The following is an 11,729-nucleotide window of genomic DNA, read 5'->3' as shown; positions in this document are numbered from 1 at the left end:
CAATGTTAATTTATGGTCCACTAAAAAGACCCGCACGTACAAACATTTATATTATTTTATTATATTTTAGTTTAATTATTTCAATCACTTTTTTAATAAATAATTACTTCAATAATTAGTACAATATAATTATACAAATATACAATGTTAAAAAATTAATTAATTAATTATTTCAATAATTAAAAAAAAAATAGACCATCGTTTTTAAAAAAATAATAGTTGAAAAAAAAAAAGAAGGAGAGATAATACAAATTATTTCAATATAATGTTATAAAAAAGGTAATTAATTCAGTAATTAAATTGTAAAATAAAAAATCAATTGGTTTGGTGGTTTTCTAAGTTTTCAAAAAGAATACTAAACAAACTGAGAGAGAATACCTAATAATTGTGGAGATGATTTAGTAAAACTCCAATGTGTGTTGACTTTTTAAAATTTTTGATAATTACGTAAGCCATTTGTTAGAGGTGTGAGGAAAAAGAAGAAAAAAAAAGAGACTCAAGAAAAAATAAATAAGAATATAAATATGAGAGTATGGGTTTAATGATAATTGTAAGATAATAATTAAGAATGACATCTATAATGTAATCTATATCTTAAAAAATTATTTTTAACATTGGAGAACTAAATACTGATATTTTATATGTGGAATGACAAAAATAAGAAAAAAAGTAGAGAATTAATCAAATTTATAAAAAACACTGAGAGGCAAACTCACGACCTATTTATTAAGAGACCTTAGTTAATTACCAGTTGAGTCTAGACTCACGTTGAACATCGTGTTAGAATCCTCAATATGTCAATGTGAAATGGAGGAGCATTATAGGTTTATGTTTTTCTCATACCTCTCCACCACATATTAGGATAAATATTAACTTTTCATATTATAACAAGAAAAATAAAAAATAAAATTATTAATTAATATCCTTTTATGGTGAATAAGTGTGAGGAAAAGATAAAATCTCTTTATAGACAGAAGATACAAAGTCAAGTATGTCCATTGTTCATTCAGAGTCAACGAATCTTTCATTTATGTTGGTGGGGATTTCCATTCTGACGTTTTGGAAAGTGGGAACCCTGTGCTGCTGGTCCAGCCCAGCACCCATCATGTGGGCTCTCTCTTTATTATGGCATGGCATTATAGGTGGACGACGATGCTGTGGGCTTCAAATCAGTAATCGTAGCTGTCTCTTTATTGAGGGTCAGCATCATGAGGCCCTCGCACGAGTCACTGAGCTGCTTTTACAAGTTTAGCAACAATTAATAGTTTTGATCGAGTCGTCCATGGTTCCATGGGAAATGCATTCGTTTTTTTAGATCTTTTGCAACTGAAGAATCGGATACTTATCTCTTATCTGCATTAGTATCTTTGAGCAAAATTGTCCGTGAAAAACTCAAGAATCGGATACTCAACTCTTATCTGCATTCTCTTCGCTCTCCTTATTGACAGAGTGCTGATCCTTACTGACAACAGTAAAGCTTACATGCATGAATTCCGTCACTTCTCATGACTTTGATGAGCATAAAAGAATCCCTCCTCATTCATGATGATGTTGCCAAAAACCTTAACAAGATCATCGTCATTGTTGTTTTCTACCTACCAAATATAACCCATCATTTTTCGGACCTTGCTTGGGTCCTGCGCAATAAATGTGCAGGACCATCAAGCCAATCACTCTGGGGGTGGGATCGAAATTTTTGACGGTCAAGATCGAAATTTCGACTTGATGACTCCAAGCTTTTTCATCATTTTTCATGGCGTTTATTAATAAGTTCATATATTGTAGATTTGGAATATGAAGGTTCATTGTAAAAAATCTAAAACTTTATTCTGATTAGAAATGAGATTCATCTTGCCGTTCTTCTTATTATTATTATTGGTGGTGGGACTGGTTTACATATATTTCAACTACATATTCTAAGGAATAATTTTATATGTAATTTAAATATATAGTGAGACTTTTCCCTTGGCTCTAAGAGGTCTAAATTATTGACTTGAGGCATTGGTCTGTCAAACAAGCCAATCACATTACTTATTTCTTGTTGAATAGTGTATGCCGAAAACCAGCATCTTTAAGACCAAAGAGTCAAGCGGAAAAGGGGAGAAAGTCAACGTTTCTAGTTCTCCTATAGCTGGATTCTTCAGAACCACAAGAATCTTTAGAATGGGATTATAATATAGTACATTTTGAGATTTTGAGAAGAGATGATATTTGGAGAGCACATTACAATGAAAGTTGTAAGCTATGTTATGCGGGGGAGTTACTGTCTATCGTTGGCATCTATAGTAGAATTAGTCAAGGAGGCCTAAGAGGCGGTGGTTTACCGTGTGAACAGGAGGGACAAAGTTTTGAATCGAACCTCCTTGGATTTACTACATTTAACCATGAAGTTGGAGGTTTGGCTTGCCTGAGAGATTGCCATGTGGAATATCCCAATCCAAAATGGCTAACATAAAACCCCTAATTTTACCCTAGTGATACCCATCAAACCCAAGTAAAAATTGTAAAATGGATTCAAAATCTGCTTTCGTCTTCCTCTTTGCAAAACCTTCAAGATGATAATGCTGATGCTAAAATTGATGATGAGAATGAGAATGTTGAACTGAGAAGACAGTGGATAGATGTGAAGCAAAGAGTGGAAATTTTGATTGAATGATATCTCTGATGTTGGAGGATCTAGCCATTAATCTATTTTAATGTCAATGTTACTCGAGCTGTATTGGTTGATGCAGTTTAGTGATTTCTCCACAAACCCATAACTAGTATACATGTAGAAGAGCTCATAGATGATAGATTACGCCAAAGTCATAGCAAATGAAAGTTCTTGATATTGTTATAGATAATAGCCATTGCCTCATCTTCAACTTCTCATGAAACCCATGACCACCTTGGTTTGAAATTAGACATTGAAGCTTGTAAATTCGGAGTTTGATTTCTATCAAATCTAGAGTGCCTCTATTATGTATCAATGCATAAGGGAAAAACCAAAAAGATATCCTTCAACTCAATCCCTCCCATTCTTAGGGTTTTCAAATCCATCATATGTATTAGCCATTGGATTGGGATATTCCATGTGGCAATCTCTCAAGCCTTACCGGCACTCCTCACTAAAGGTTTTGTTTTATAACATTCTATTTGGTTACTTGAGTTGTAGATTTCAAATTTCTAGAGACTTCAAATCTATCGAGTCATGGTTCATAAAATTAACTGTTTGGTTAATCTTAATATGTGGCTTGGAAAGTTCCATCAAGGTGATTTTGTAAATGTGTAAATATTTAGTTCTTTTATAATAGATGTGAAATCTCAAAATTTCATTCGTACCCATCTACATAATATTAAGACACAACCTCAATAGGAAAAATGGTTGAATCATTTCATATGAGAGAACCTCAAATATATAAACAGCATACATCCCATAATATTAGATAACTATGAACAATAAAAGAAATATATAACACATGAAAGTACAATACATTTAAATGTTTGCATGCAAATATTATACATGGAAATGATTTAATAGATAAACCAGTCAAGCCAAATTATGAAACTAATGAAATTGAAGGATGAGATATGGAAATAATTCGAATTGAAATAATGATGAATGAAAATAATTCAAATGAGAGGAGGAAATATATGTAAATATTTCAAATGAAATGAGCAAATAATATAGAAATAATTCAAATTAGAGACAACTAAGGAAATGATGAAAAATCATATTTATCACGCCTAATACTCCCCCTCAAGTTGGAGAGTGAATATTAATAACTCTCAATTTGCTTCTATGATTGAGAAATAAGTCTTTTCAAGGGTCTTGGTGAAAATGTTAGCAATTTATGTAGCACTAGTGGTGAAGGTGGGTTCAATGAGACCATGGAGAACCTGATCGTGAACCACATGACAATCAATTTCAATGTCCTTGATGCGCTCGTGAAAGACTGGGTTCGCAGCAATATATAAAGCAGCTTGATTGTCAAAAAATAAAGGTATTGATCGAGGGATCATGATACCAAGATCTTGGAACAATGTAACAAACCACATGAGTTCACAAGTGGTGATGACCATAGCACGATATCAAGCCTCAGCAGATAAGCAGGACATCGTTTGTTTTTTAGATTTTCAAGATAAATGGCTGGAACCAAGAAATACACAATATCTGGTGGTAGATCGCTGAATCATAGAGCAACTTGCCCAATATGAAACACAACCTCAATAGCAAAAATGGTTGAATCATTTCATATGAGATAACCTCAAATATACATGCTTCTAGGTAATTATGAACAATAAAATAAATATATAAAACATGAAAATACAATAGATGAAAATGTTTTGTACGGAAATATAATACATGGAAATGATTTATTAAGATAAACCAACCGAGTCAAATTAGGATACGGATGAAATGGGAGGATGAGATAATATGGAAATAATTTAAATTAAAGAGAATTAGGAAAATGATGAAAAATCATCCTTATCACGTCTAATAACACATTCACGTTTTTAGGGCCTATTTGGTTACATGAACCCAGATATTTTAAATATCTGGACTCATGAATACAAGATTTATAACTGTTTGGTTATGAAAATCCCTAAATTCATGAAATCTAGATATTCTTATTTTTATACTAAAAGCGTAAATATGTAGATTTATGGATATAGGATGAAATCCATAAATTTCGACCTTCCTATAAAAACACTAAATATTTGCCCATTCAAAAAAATGACGTTGACCCAACAGTTTTTTATAATGATAATTCCACAAATTCAGGTTAACCAAACCGTTAATTATATGAATTATGATTCCATAGATTTGAAAATTTATAAATTTAAAATCTCTAGATATTTGAAATCTCCAAATTCATGTAATCAAACAGACATTTGATCTCGATTTTTCATATATAAATGTATCTAATGTGTCTCATAAAGGATTTTCCCATAATGGCCATAAACATTTGCTCCTGGAGTGGCCAAATAAGACTTAGTCGATCTTATTGCTAAAGAGTCAAGATGAACAATTACAACTTGGTCGAATTTTAAATGATACCCTTTTTTGGATAGACATCCATTTTTAGAATGAATTCATTGAATCAAGAAATTTGAAATTTCTGAATTCATAATTTCAGTTTTTTTTCTTTTATTCTCTTTATAACCGGTCTTTATTTCTATTTTTGGTAATCGTGAATCCGGTCAAGACCCAACTAGACCGACGGAGACGAAGATGAACCGACAGCTATTGATTTGGCCATGCGGGTCCCACCGTATCATATTCTGCCAGGCTGTTCGTTCAGAGTTAACGTTACCTGTGGGACTGGTTCACTTACATCTAAGCCGCATATATGGTATCTTTTCCTAATATTCCTTTAAAAAAAAAAACCTTTTCTTAATGCTCTGGAGTTGGGATAGAAATAGAATATCCTCGCTTCCTCTCCGCATAAAATTTCGTGTCCATGAGATGAGATCATCCATTTTAAGGGAACAAAGCACGGAAGAATAAAATGTATCAGAATTTGATTCCTATCTGACGGTAGATATTCGGCAATTTAAAATCTCACATCAAATCAACCACTTGTCGTTTTTCCATAATTGGCCACCTTTACTTGCAGCGGTGGAAGAAGAAACGTGTCCGTATGATGATGACAGTTGCTTGGTGCATTCAATTTTCTTAATGACGAAGTTTACTCCAAAAATTTTAAACTCTTAACGGGGAAGCAATCCTTAACAAATAAACTAAAAAAGGAAAATGACGAAGTCATTTATAATTAGAAATTCATTGTAAACTAGACGAACATTCATTTGTAATTCAATATTTATCATACTATTATACAAAAGTATCTATTTTTTTCTTTTAAAATATATTCAGTTCTTTATTATTTATTATTTAAAAAAAATAAAAAATAAAAAAAAAAAGAAGAGAAAAATTTTAAAGAATATATCATTCTTCTGTAAGGACAAAAAGTTGTACTATAGTTTTTTTTTTTCCTTAAAAAAAGTAGAATAACGTGTAAGATAGACTTGCTCCCCTTGAAACAATCAAAGTAGGTTTGCCCAACAAAAAACCCCACTAGCCCCACTCTCAATCCATTGATATCTTCTTAAAATTATATGAAATAATTCAGTACTTTTGAAGTTATCTGGGTATATACCTAACACATCAAAGATTTTTCTTAATTACATGGAGTAAAAATAAATTAAGTTTCATTGGCACACTGAAAAACTAACAATTGTGCTTGAATTGATTTCTTCAGAGTCAATGGTTACAATCGAGAATTGTTGAGAGTCTTATGGTGTGTATTAACTGCCACCATTTGACACAGTTGATCGATATCTATACTATAAAAGTGACAATTAGATTATTGGTGAATTTTTTATAACAAAATCTAATTAATTTATTTATTATTTATTCTTGAGATTATTGATTTGTTAGCTTGGCAGTGCATATGTATCTTCTTTGCTTGTGACCAACAAGTTGTACATATGAAAATTTAAATATCTAAGATGGTGAGTGTTTGTTTGCTATTGTTGATTGATTATGACCATTGTCTTATTAAATTTATATATTTGTTTTTTTTTGGGGGTCACTTATTTGGATCGTAATTAAAAACATCTATATCTTTTTTGTTGTATAGTCAGGGAGGAAAAAATGATGATACGTTTCAAAAGAATATTATTCTAACTATTCAAAACTATAACAAAAAGTAGATCATATTGCATATTGAATAGCCAAATTGTTGCACTAGATGTGGAAGACAATCGAATTGTGAGAAATGAACCTAATCAAATTCGTAATTCAACAATAATACAATTTGAGATTCTACTAATCCTTTTCAAAAGACAATTATATTAAGGAAATTTTGTCTTTCTCTACCTTATTCCTTCTCTATTTATTCTTATTTTTCTTTTAAAAGTTTTAGTTTCGATTCATTTGAGAAGATAAGTTATTACTCTTGTTATTATTTATTATGTCAAAATGATAAAATCATTCCAAAATATAATGTGACTAAGGAGATCAAATAATAAAGCTACGACAGGAAGTTACCCTGACCAATTTGTGAATTTGACAACATCCAATGTAACAACTAACAAAGGTGATTGTAAAATGAAAGATGACGAGTGACATTTATAGTCATAGGCAAAAGCACTAAATTAAGTTAGTTAGAAAATATTGTTATAGTCATGAACGATGTGCATTTGACAATCATTCATTTGTGACTAGGGTCATAAGCTTCAAGGAAGTTAACGCCATTTGGATATACATCCATGTATACAAATCAAAAAAAAAATTCTTATTTTTTTTCCTTTTTCTTCTCATACGTGCATGTGGAACCAATCAGTTTCAACATTGTCTGGTGTGTTTGGTGTAGTTTGACATGACAAATTACACAAGTCCATCCCCTAAAGATCTAAAGTAGGAGCTCATGGTCATACTTTGAATAGAAAAGTATTTTATTAGTTTTATAAGGTGAGATAATTAAACGAACTTTCCAATTTTGTTGTTTGGTGAAACAGGTGGAAACGAGAATTTTCACCCAAGAATATTGACCGTTTCTTACATCATTTCAGAATTTGTTTAGAAAAATTTTGAATGAGATCTCAAATATGTATGAAAAAGGTCAAGAAAAAATAGCAAGTTGGGTTATGGTTTTCAAACAAGTGGTAAATGAGAATAGACATTTAGACTCGTACATGTTTGCAGACAAACCCATTCAGAAAAATATCCAAACTTAAATTGACAATAACAGAAAATGATGACTAATGGGTCCCATAAATAACAATCATTCACAAGTTGGAGTTTTTTTTTTTTTTTTTTGTTAAAAGGGGTCTTATTGTTAAAAATGATAAATGCATCATAGTAGGAAATTAAGAGTTTCAATCTCTTTTAGACCAGGGGTGTGAAATCCTAATGTATATATAACAGTTATACCTATGGAATATTTTATCGTCGAATTTCGATGATATTGGTAAGGGGCAAATAGAAAAGGGTCCCGAAACCGATATCTATGAGATATCGTCGACAAATCTCGTGATATTTAGCGATATATTGAAAATATCGATATATTTATTATTATTATTATTATTGTTTTATGCTATTCTTGCAATTTTTAGGCGATTTTTCTTGCGATTCTATACCAAAATATTTAGAATCAATGGTTCAAATTAGGTAATGTACTAAATGTAATTAAGAGGATAATCTACATAGAATAATAATTCATATTAAGAAGACATTTTATATAAGATCTTCAAGATTAATAAGCAATCTTACTAATTATATTCTAGTGATTTAGTCATCAAAAGTCAAAATATCAAATGTGATAAGGAAAGAGTATATAATAAAATAATTTATAGAAATAATTTAAATTATGAAGGGATTTTGTAATATAATCTTTATAGTGAACAAATAATCATTCAAATTATATCCGAATGATTTAAGCCTTAGTATGTAACATGTTTAATGTGGTTAAGCAGGAGAATTCAAATGGAAGCATTTTTATAGGAAATAATTCAAATTTACTATATATTAGCACCAAATTAAGATAGACATCAAATTTGTGTTTAAAATGACTAAAAATACATTCAAAATCGAGGTCAAAATTTGGAAAATTTTTGGGCGAAATTTCGACAAGATTTTGACATTTTGCCCGGTTCGCTAGGCAGCAAACCTGGCGAAGATGAATGAAATTTTATTCCTTGGTTATATCTTTCCATTTTATATTTAAAGTAACTCCCGTAAGAGATAAAGATGTAATTAGGATACATATAAATTAATCTAGACCAACCTCATGTAAGGAAGTTTGCATCTCTCGTCATATGTTTGGTGTCATACTCATACCTACACGAGTAGAACCATGGCTAGTTAGCAAGTCCAAAAAAAAAAGAGAAGAGCCAAAGGTTTATATTATTTTGCTGCCATGCTTTGCGTTAATCTCAATATTCTTTATTACTTTCACAACTTATTAATTTTGAAAGGGATTCGACTTTAGATCTACGTGCAGATATTTTTTTAATATATAATTTCTGTTTGGTATGACTGTTAGATGATGTCAACCTAAAAAGCATACCAAAGCGATCTAAACGATTTTCTTCTAAAAAAAAAAAAAAAAGATCTAAACGATTTTCATTTATTATATTTGAACAAGAAATTAAATATATGCAAATGGTGGAGAGAGAAAGAACTTTAGCCAAAATGGTGCCGAAAATTAACATGAATCTTTCTACCCCGAAAAGGCTAACTCATGCTTCATTTTCTAATAACTCAGATTTGTTTGTATTCTTACCGATAAAAAAAAAAGAAGATTTATTTTGTGATTTTTATATCCGATTTTGTCCCCATATCCAAATTACACATGGATAAATATCCTATAATGTTTTGTATAGAATGTTCTGTAGGGCTATATTTGGAAATTAAAAATTTGGCAGGGGTCGTCGTCGAGTCGTGGGCGGTGGCATGTCGGTAGGTGGTTACCTCGTAAATACGGCGAAAATTAGATATTTTCATTCACCAAATAAAAAAATAAAAAAATAAGAAAATAAGATTTTTTTTCTTAGATGATAATAATCTGGTGTTCGGATGGTCTCCCCTGACGGGGAGAACGCTTCTCCGATGACTTTCGACCATTGATTGCAGCGGGAGTCAAGGGAACTGGTGATGGGTCCCATTTTTAGATTTTTTTATTTTTAATTTATTTTGTGGTTACAAAGTCGTGGCGTAGTGCTGCGCCTTATGAGAGATGATAGATCATATCAATAATCTGTGGTGCTTTGTCGTCCGCAAACCCGAGCTTACCTGGAATAACGGCCCCACCGCTCATCCTCTCCCCATATAACAAGGACAGTTTCGCTAGACTAGGAGGGGAGGGAAACAAAATCTTACATTCTGAGACTTCTATTTGTTTCATGAAAACCAACCCTTGAATCTCTTCCTCTCTCGACGAAGAAAGGAAGAGATAGAGGGAACTCATTCTTGTTTTTGTTTCTTGAATCGTTTTTTAGAGATCTGTGTGGTTGATAATTTCTTGTTGATCTTCTTCTTCTGGTTTTGATACAATGACGGACGCCAAGATTTACATTTCATCAGACGAGCTCAAGACCCATAACAAACGTGAAGATCTGTGGATCTCGATTCAGGGGAAGGTCTATGATGTCACGAATTGGGTTGACGATCATCCAGGCGGTGAGCTTCCGCTTTTGAATCTAGCAGGTCAGGATGTAACCGATGCTTTTGTTGCTTATCATCCTGGCTCTGTCTGGAAACGTCTGGATCGATTTTATGTTGGGCACTTGAAAGATTACCAGGTTTCTGAGGTTTCCAAAGATTACAGAAGACTGGTTTCCGAGTTTTCTCAGATGGGTTTGTTTGAAAAAAAGGGGCATATCACCTCCATTTCGCTTTGTTTTATGGCATTGTTATTATCTGTCATCGTTTGTGGTGTCTTATATTCAGAGAATGTGTGGGTTCATATGGTATGTGGTGGGCTAATGGGGTTTCTCTGGATTCAGAGCGGTTGGATTGGGCATGACTCTGGGCATTACCAGGTCATGACGGGGAAAGCTATCAATCGATTTACGCAGGTCGTCGCCGGAAATTGTCTTACGGGCATCAGCATTGGGTGGTGGAAATGGAACCACAACGCTCATCACATAGCCTGCAACAGTCTGGATTTTGATCCCGATCTTCAACACGTCCCATTTTTCGCTGTATCTTCTGCCTTTTTTAATTCGATGACATCGTGCTTCTATGACAGGAAGATGACCTTCGATTCAGTTGCCAGATTTTTGGTGAGTTATCAGCATTGGACATTCTACCCTGTTATGGTCTTTGCTCGTTTCAATTTATTTGCCCAGTCGATATTCCTGTTAACCTCAAAGCGAAACGTCCCAAATAGAGCCCAGGAGATCATCGGTATCTTGTTTTTCTGGGTATGGTATCCTCTGCTTGTTTCATGCTTGCCCAGTTGGGGGGAGAGGTTGATGTTTGTGCTCATAGCCTTGGTCATTACTGCATCTCAACATGTTCAGTTTACCTTGAACCATTTCTCAACAGAAGTCTACGTTGGCCCACCTCGCGGAAATGACTGGTTTGAGAAGCAGACAATGGGCACACTTGACATCGCATGCCCATCATGGATGGATTGGGCTCATGGAGGATTGCAGTTTCAGGTTGAGCACCATTTGTTCCCCCGCTTACCTCGTTGTCATTTCAGGAAGATTGCCCCCATTGTGAGGGATCTTTGCAAGAAGCATAATCTTCCTTACAATTCTGTTTCATTCCTGGAAGCTAATAAGAAGACCATTGCAACTCTATCTGCGGCTGCAATGCAAGCTAGGGACCTCTCAAACCCTATACCTAGGAATTTGGTCTGGGAAGCAGTTAATACTCATGGGTGATGTTTCCCAATTACTAGGACTCGTGACTCTACCGGCGCCGACTGCGATCATCTGGTGTCTATGGTGGGAGTGCCCCAGCTTTTTCATTGCTTCCTGATGCTAATCATTTGTTCTTTGGTCTTGGTACTCATAGATTTCGATCTTGACCCTTACAGATTGAGGTTTCAAATTGCCTTTACATTTGTTTTTCAGGTTTTCTAAGTTATGCTTCTGCAACTTGAGACAGAGGTTTAGTGGATAACTGTAATCAACTATAATGAGTTCTCTATGATGTTATGAGCTCTGCATTTGGATTATATTTTATTCATGTAGTTGTTGGCATCTGTTGTGAGTTATGTACTGTTCAGGTG

The 11,729-nt window shown here is 33.2% G+C and overlaps 1 pseudogene; it reads left to right on the top strand.

Moving 5' to 3' along the window:
• The first annotated feature begins 9,822 nt into the window (after window positions 1-9,822).
• Window positions 9,823-11,675, top strand: LOC149014209 (acyl-lipid (9-3)-desaturase pseudogene; annotated as a pseudogene).
• The last annotated feature ends 54 nt before the right edge of the window (window positions 11,676-11,729 follow it).

The sequence above is a fragment of the Hakea prostrata genome, chromosome 6 (genome assembly GCF_041222555.1).
Source record: "Hakea prostrata isolate BN-2017 chromosome 6, UWA_Hpros_2, whole genome shotgun sequence".
In the NCBI taxonomy this organism is placed as follows: Eukaryota; Viridiplantae; Streptophyta; class Magnoliopsida; order Proteales; family Proteaceae; genus Hakea; species Hakea prostrata.
Note: the sequence above shows the minus strand (reverse complement) of the source record. Positions and strands in the feature narration are given on the sequence as shown.